This window comes from Tamandua tetradactyla, chromosome 12 (genome assembly GCF_023851605.1).
Source record: "Tamandua tetradactyla isolate mTamTet1 chromosome 12, mTamTet1.pri, whole genome shotgun sequence".
Classification (NCBI taxonomy): domain Eukaryota; kingdom Metazoa; phylum Chordata; class Mammalia; order Pilosa; family Myrmecophagidae; genus Tamandua; species Tamandua tetradactyla.
Window position 1 is genome coordinate 77930274 of NC_135338.1, and position 8681 is coordinate 77938954.

Here is an 8681-nt window from a genome sequence, read left to right on the forward strand (position 1 = left end):
TAATTTGATTTCTTGCGGCTAAATCTAAAAGACTTTGTGAACATTCTACAATACGACCGAAAAATAAAATCATTAATCCTCGACCTAAATTATAAACCAAAAGGAAAATTAAAGAATCGTCTTTACAGAACTAGGAAAAGCTTTCAGTTTGTCCTATGTGAATACAACTTTGTAATCCTTAATAACACATATGAGGATTTACACATAATAAATTTTAAGAAGATATCCACAGTGATATGTATGTATGTATTTATAAAGTATATGAAGATACATATGTATGAAACTACCAGTTAGGACTAACATAATTAGTTTGAATATATGAATTCAGCAATGTTTTCTTTCTTAAGAGAATATCTTCCTATTTGGGAAATAATTAATTTTTAGTTTTAGATATGCAATAACATTTCAATCTTTTAATACATATGTCCACCAGTGATTTTATAGAGAGACTTTTTCAAACAGTTCATTGTTTCTCCACCTATTTCACCTTGTTAAATCTTTCACAGTCTTCATCCTTGGTAAAAATGTCAATACCACTTCACTTACCAATCCAGGGCGCAAATGGGTCATCTGTTCTAGGGATCTTTGACCTGGGTACAATGTAACCAGGGTAAAGCTTTGTAACAGGTGACATTTAAGAAGTGTCTGAAACTTAAATTCCCTAAGGTTGTATGTCAAGAAAAGTGCCATTAATTTCATCACCAGCAAGGTGTCCTGGGGCAACTAATGGAGTTCTCAATAGAAAAAAAAAGACTTTAAAAAATTTTCTACAGTTTTCAAATACTGTCTTTTCAGAAGGTAATTTTCCTGCAAACTTGTGCTTATAGCTTATATATCTGATTATACAATTAAATTATACAATTAAAGAGAAACAGCAATCAACACAGTAAATACGTATTTGACCTGAGGTATCAACCTATGCATTTCCATGGATTGGTGATTTTCAAAAATTTCAAATGGATTGAATTGCACTCAACACTAAAAATACGCTGAAGAGACTATAATGGTTCTTTAGGACTTTGCAATTATCTCAAGTAGTCACCGTCAGTATCAGTCATTTCAAAAGAACTGCAGAAACTCTGGTCAGTTTATAGAATTCTGAAGAACAGATATTTACTGTCATTACTCTGGGAAAGCTGAATTAGCTTAAACCAAACCAAACCAAACACCAACCACTCAAATAAACAAAAAACTTTATAATTTTATAAAACTTCAATCAAACTGAAGGGTTTTTAATGATGCAATACTTTGGTTGGGATTTTTGTTCTGTTATGAGAGAAATAAGTTTAGTCTAGAAATAAAATAGGTAATTCCTTATACAAACAAATCAGTGAGTGATAGGAAATCCATCCATAAACATTAAAAGCCATCAAAAAATGTTATTTCTGCTTTGCACTTGAGTGAGACAGGAAAGTTCTATGAATATGTTAATATATCACAGGATTTTTCTGCAGTAACCCCTGAGGTATGAATATTTTGTTTTCTAGTATGTTAACACTCTTATCTCCCCAAAATACCTACCAATAAAATGTAGGTAAACACGGTCAGGATACAATTTAATAGAAAAAGGCAACCTATCACTTATTGTAGTAGGATGTAAATAAATATAATGTATGTATATATTTAATACATACATTTCAAGAGAATCATCATGATGATTCATTCACGTTTTTCAGAAAGATTTTTCTACTTGTTTTGAAATAGCGTGTGAAAAACTCATCCTTTGGGGATTAAATATTTGAGAATGATTAACTTATACAATATAATCCTGAAATAATTTAGCAATTATTTATAAAATTCTTTACCTCAACAATAAAAATAACTGTTGGAATAACATTAAAAGAGAGGAATATATGTAAATATATATATGTAATTTCTAAGCTGAACTCACTTTTACAGAAACTCAATTTTGTTTTAATGTCATCCAGGTCAGAGTTAAAAAAAAGAAACTGAGCACAGTCATTTCTGTTTCTGGTTTTGAGAAAAGAAAAAAGTATCTGTGTTTCATTTGCCAAAGGTGTAAAGTAGTTTTCTCCCCTTTTTTGATTAGCAACACCACCTATGACGTGCGAATAAATGACAATTCACAATGCGTAATCTAGTTATTCAGTCATCCCAGAAATCCTTCAGGGTTGGGCATATGCTATATATTCAATCCCAGTAAGGAATAGATTTCTAAAGCAGCCCTATTTTTTTCTTTAACACTTTACCCATTAGAAATCTAGTTTAAAAGGAAGAAAATAGTGGAAGAGGAGGGCAAAGCATCAGTGACATCTCAGTTTTAGTAACTGGAAACTATGACTCATCAGAGAATGATGATCAATACTCTGCTTATCGGATTGCAGTTAACTTTATCCATGAGTTACTGCAAGTCTAAGAATAGCAGCCAAAGAAACAAAGAGCCACCTGACAGAGTTAAATATATTATGGCCAGAAGAAAGAGATTATTCTGAGCCTCATACAACTTGTCCACTTCTTTATGCTCTGGGAGTATTTCAAGTATACAAAAATAAAAAGAAGCAAGAAATTTCTAGAGCAGAATCAAAACTGGATTTTCAAAGTCGGTGGCCAAAAATGTAGCTTTTTTTTCTTATGTAGCTTCACATACAAATTACTAGTTAATGGTAATTTTCCTCAAAGCTCTCCCAAGAAGCAGTTATTCCTTCTCCTCTCCAAGTGTCTCATTTTGGTTAAAGTTCAGAGTTTCTGGAAACTTTGAACATCAGTCCCACTGAACAAGGTAATATTATATCTTACATTCTCTAGTAAAAAGCATATTTGTTTTCATGGCCATTCAGAGAGATCATGTTTTTCTTAGCAGTGGATGTCAGCTGGCACCAGGTACTGTTAGTGTTTTTAAAAGCTTGTGGAAGGAAGACTTCTTTGATAATGCCATTGATAATTGATAATGGTTTATAGCTTTAGCAACTGGAAAATGGAGTTGTCATCTATGGAGGTGGGGAAAGTACAGAATGAGCAGCTGTAGAGAAAGAGCAGGGAGTTCACTTTGGCTACATTAGGTTTGAGATGCCTGTTATATAGCCACATGGAGATGTTAAATGGACACTTGAATACACAGATCTGTAGTTCAGGGAAGGAGTTCAGGCTAGAGATATAAATATGAGAATCCCCATTTCCTGTGCAATCTTTAAAACTAATCAACTGGATGAGAACAAGAGCTATAGATAGAGTAGAGAAAACACCCAAAGATTGAGCCTGGGGCTTCAACTGGAATTAAAATGTGATGTAACTCTTTTCCCTCCTCTTCCCTTCTCTTCCTGAAAAATCCAGTCCCTTGGCCACTAGAGACCAAGCAAGGTGGGTCTCTGTGTATGGAGTGCTGCAGTGACACAGAGTGGAGTGTTGGAAACTTAGCAAAATGAGAAAGCCCTCCACATGGTGCAAATTGCCAGTAGGAGAAGGGAGAGGAGTGTCAGAGCCTGAGCAGCAGAGGCTGAGCCAGAGGCCCCAATGATGTCCAAGGATGTCACAGTCCATACCATAGATGGTGTAACCTGAAATGTGTTTCTGAGCCTGAATGGGGGGGGGGTTAGGAAAGCATCCCTGTACTCACAGCTCCCTCACCCAGGAATATCTGCATGGCTCCTGGTCTTCTATTTTATGCCACCTTTTCAGTGAATCCTTCCTTGATGACCTGATGACCTCCTTTAAAATTGCTCTCCTACCCTCACTCTCAGCATCCCCTCTTCCTTACCTGCTTCATTTTCCTCCTTGGCACTTTGTCCCTATGACTTCTCACTCTTGGATCATTGTTTACCTCCCACCTCTGTGATGGAAGCTCTCCTTCACCAATGCATCCTCAGCACATGGTATGGGCTCAATAGAGCTTTTGAATGAAAGAAAGAGTGACCAAGAAAGGTTTCTTGGAAAATATGGAGTCTAAAGGTGAGCGGTATTCAGAAAAGCAGAAAAGAGGTCCTTATGACGAGGGGAGTGGGTCTAGCAAATGAATGGACAAAATCACGTGGGATTCAGAGAAGTGTGAAGAGAAGAGAATGGCTAGAACATAGGCACACTGTGGGGAAGCTTGAGACTACAAGAGGCAATGTTGCATAGATCCATGGAGGCCAGATTTGGGAAGATCTTGAAAAGAATGTGGATTTTATTCTGTGAGGTGAGGAGGAAGCCAGGGGGGCATGTTGAGCGTACATCTGCAAGAATTCCTGGGTACACAGAGAGGGAGGCCTGGATTGAGAAACATTCTGGAATTGGTAAGGCAGAAGGAGTTCAATTATAGTCGTGATGCAAGGGCTGCCAAGATTAAAATAGTAAAGGTGCAGGTTTATGGGAATATAATTTTACTAAATGACAGTGACCAAATAATAAAGGAGATTTGTCACTTTTCATTATATCTGCAGTACCCTGAGTGATGAGGAAAGAGAAAGAGAAAGTACACAGATGCATTTTTTTCCATGATTATTCCAATTGAAATCATTTAATGAAATTTTGACTGTAATTGCTGTCCTTGATATTTTTAGGAAAGTGAGCTTTTTTATATAGTGTTAACCGGAGTGCCATCTCACTCCATAAAGAGGAGTAAGGACCATAGTCAAGAAATCGCAGTCTTCCTCCCTCAGATACGAGAGCTCTACAAAATCTCACAGAATGTTGTCATTATACACCACGCATTTAGGGGACCAAGATTCCAGCAAACGTGTGCCTGTCGCCACCTGGCTTCACATCTCAGGGAGGAAGGGATGACAAACGGGTTGTAAGTCATCACACTTCAGATCTACAAATTGCTCATTACCAATGCCTCCACTTCCATACCATCACAGTAAGTTTCCACATATTCTAACTGATTATACAACTTGAAATTTAATTTTTAAACATTTAATTGGTTACTAAGTAGAAAGAGAAAAAAAAAAACTCAGAATTTGAGGTCATCTTTTATGTCCCAAACATCTGAATTCCCTCAGGGAGTAGAATATATTCATTGACATGGAGTCATCCTAGTCAGAGGTTATCTAATTCTCCTCTTTTTTTCTCACTTCTAGGAGGAAACCCAGTGACTTCAGTAAAAAGAAGGAAACCACAAATCTAAAACTAAGATGCAGAGAACACAAACTGGTGAAGCACCATCAGAGCTTCCAAAACTATAAACAGAAGATTTTGAACTGCTAAAGATTCCCAATTCTCTTTTTTAAAAATAAAATAAAATAAAGCCCAGGAAAGTAAAGATTTCAAAAAGTGAAATGGTTTCTACACACAACCCAGAACGTAATTCCTACCAGGAGCGCAACCTCCATGAAGACACCTGTGTCGTTCCCATTGCTGGGCTGATTGTTTAGGCAGGGATTTCCCAAGGCTGAAGAGGTCAGAGCTCCCCTGTCCACCCTGGAAGCCAGCAGACTGTCAGCAGCAATCACTTGATCCAACAACCTTGACCCAACCACCTTGACCCTACAACAGACATCCTTCCCCATGCAACAGCCACCCCACACCCCAGAGGTGCTGCGTCTCGCTGGAGCAACTGTTACCTAAATGTGCTATCGGACATCATACCTTAGAAAATGCCTGTTAATTTGGCCTGGGTGATGAATGGCATTCCAATAAATATTTATTGACATTCCAGAGGTATTACAGACTATATTCTAAGCATGGAAGAATCAACAGGGAATAAAATTAAGGAACTCCATCCCTCCATTAATCAAGAGTCTCACTGGGAGCATCATACAGGAAACGTTTAACAAATTGGTATATGAAATAGAGTCAGGTAATGAAGCATGATCTGCACACCTTGCCCAGAACATTATCTCACACCTGTGCATAGTTTTCACTGCACCCAAATTTCCTCAGTGGGGATATTCCCTGGACTCTTTATTTCCATAAAATTTTGTGACATTTACTACAGGGGAATGATATTCAATAAAGTGTATCAAAAGGAAATTGTATTAGGTTCTCCAGAGAAACACCACTAAGATTATTATATTATGTTTATTATATTATATTATAGTATAGTATATATTATATTATGTTATATTATATTATATTCATTATATAAAAAGATATTTATTATAAGTAATTAACACATATGGTTGTGGGGGTTGGCAAATCCTGATTCCACAGAGCTAGTCAGAGGCTGGAAATTCCAAGAGAAGAGATGTTGAAATCTTAGTCCAAGTCTGTAGGGGAAGCCAAGGAGGAATGGAAAGTGTACTCTTGAGACAGAATACCTTCTGATTCTTAAAATCCTCAATTCTGGATTTTAAGACCTCCAAATGAATGAATGAGCCCCACCCACATTATGGAGAGTAGCCTTCTTTCCTTAGATGTTAATGCTGTCTTCGAAATATCTGCATAGTAACAACTAGGCCAGTGTTTGGCTAAACAACTAGACACCAAAATCTAACCAAGATGGTACATAAAGTTAACCATCATAACAACTTATCCTGCTTTAGGCAGTCACAGCCAGGCTAGAGAAGGAATAGCAGAGCCCAAAGGTGGAACATTTGGGACAGCTTCTCAGCCATTAAGGACATGCAAACAACTATTTTTGCCTTGTCTTGGGAAGACAGATTATTTCTCCACAGACTCTGCGTATTAAAATAACCCACAGGATTTTTTTAAAAACTGCAGATGCTAACAGGAATTTTAGGGCTCCTAGCAAAAGAGAAGCCAGAGACTCTATGCTTGATTGGCAAAGACTGGGTGATACTTATGAGAAGAAGGAGGTGTTGTGGAGCTCCTAGAGGGAGGAGAAGCAAATGCGGCTGCTTTTAAGCAAAGCCTCTGGTACTTGTAGCCATCAGAGGTTAATGCTATGGAGAACCTTCCAGGAGAATATGGAGCAATCCTGATTGATGGGGCTAGTGCCTCCACCTGATAACTGTAATCAGATTCCCAGTTGTAAAGAGATTAAGGGAAATGTCCTTTATCCAGTCATGATTGTAATCTATTTGGGAATGACTATGGTAGAGAAAAGGACTCTGGACAGATGCCACCTACCTCCTCAGTAACCACATGAGACATGAACTCTGGAAGTACCTGGCATCTGTACTGCTCCTGTGAAAGGCTCTGATGTGTCTGAGGGTCCATTTCACCCTGAGGGTTCTGAAGACCAGGGGAGCCAGCAAAGACCATGTGAGCCACTGACAAAACCTTGGGGAATGAAGTGCCCTGATGAGAACACATATCGACAGCAGAGACCTGGGACCTGAGACCTTTCACTGTTTGGGGCCTAGGAAGGGGTCTGGAAGCAGAAACTGACCTGACTAAAGTTTACCCATCTCCAGTGTTAAATTTCTTGAACTTGCTAGCTATATTAAGGTGGTTACATAAATGAGTGTCTTTGTTTCCATGAAATCCATCATGAAAATGTTGTGTTAGAGGAACATGATGCATGAAACCAACTCTAAAAAGTTTATAAAACAGATAGAGTAAGAGCGAGAAAGAGTATATGTGTGTGTGTGTGTGTGTGAGAGAGAGAGAGAGAGAGAAAGGGAAAATGATACAACAAATGTGACAAAATGTTAATAGTTGTTAAATCTGGGTATGTGAATAGAAGATACGTTGTAATTCTAGGTATTTTTTTTATTACTTTTGCAAATTTCCTGTAAATTTGAAGTTGCACATGAAGCTGTATGCTGGATTTGAGCTCATTCCATCTGTTTTATCACAGTCCTCCCCACTGAATTAAAAGTTCTTCAAAGACAAACCTCATCTTGCCTTATCCCCTATTGTTTATTTCATTATGTAGTCATCAGTAGGCACTTATTTCATTATGTAGTTATCAGTAGGTTGTCAATGAAAAATTTTAAAACTCAGCTGTAACTGAGTTCTAAAGTCTTTCCCTGTAGACAATCTAAACACATTTCAGACCACTGTTCACCACAGATCATAGGGTTTTCCTTCTCACTCCTACTATCACCAATAACTCATCTTTCCCATTTGGGACTATTGCTTTCACTGTAGCCTTGAAAGTCATTAACAGAGTAACTTGTAGGCCATAAGAAATGAATTTCTGTTGCTCTTCCATAGGAGGAAATGTTGCACTTTCATAAGAAAGAAATGTTTTCCTTGCCTGGTTCCAGCAGGTGCATCACGCAACGAGACAGGTGCACAGATCTACAGAAGTTCAAGCAAGCAATAGCAACATCGAAAGGCATTCTTTATTTCTTTTTGCTGCAGAACAAAAGCAAACTGCAAAATTAACATAATATTCATTGAAGGAAGGAGAAGAAAAAGGTTACTGAAAAGGAAGACTCAAAAAGGTACATTTTATGTGGGTTTTTTTTCTACCTTTGGCATTTGTCAACCAATTCTTACATTTTTGTTATTTCAGTAATTACATTTGGAAAAATATGAACTGCACACAGACATTTTTGACTATGTAACCAAAGACCTTTTCATTTGAAATTACAAATAAGAATTGGAATTCAACGCCATGCAATTAAGTCAGTCAGTTTTTATTTTGTTTTAAACATTTTGTTTTGAAATAATATCAAACTCATGAGACAGTGGCAAAAATAACACAAAACCTTTACAGAGAACTCCAACATACCTCCCATCAGACACCCAGATACACCAACTTTTAACATTTTACCACATTTTCCCTATCTCTATCTATCTATCTATCTATCTATCTATCTATCTATCTATCTATCTATCTATCTATTCATCTATCCATCTACCTATCTATACATATTTTAAAAAACATT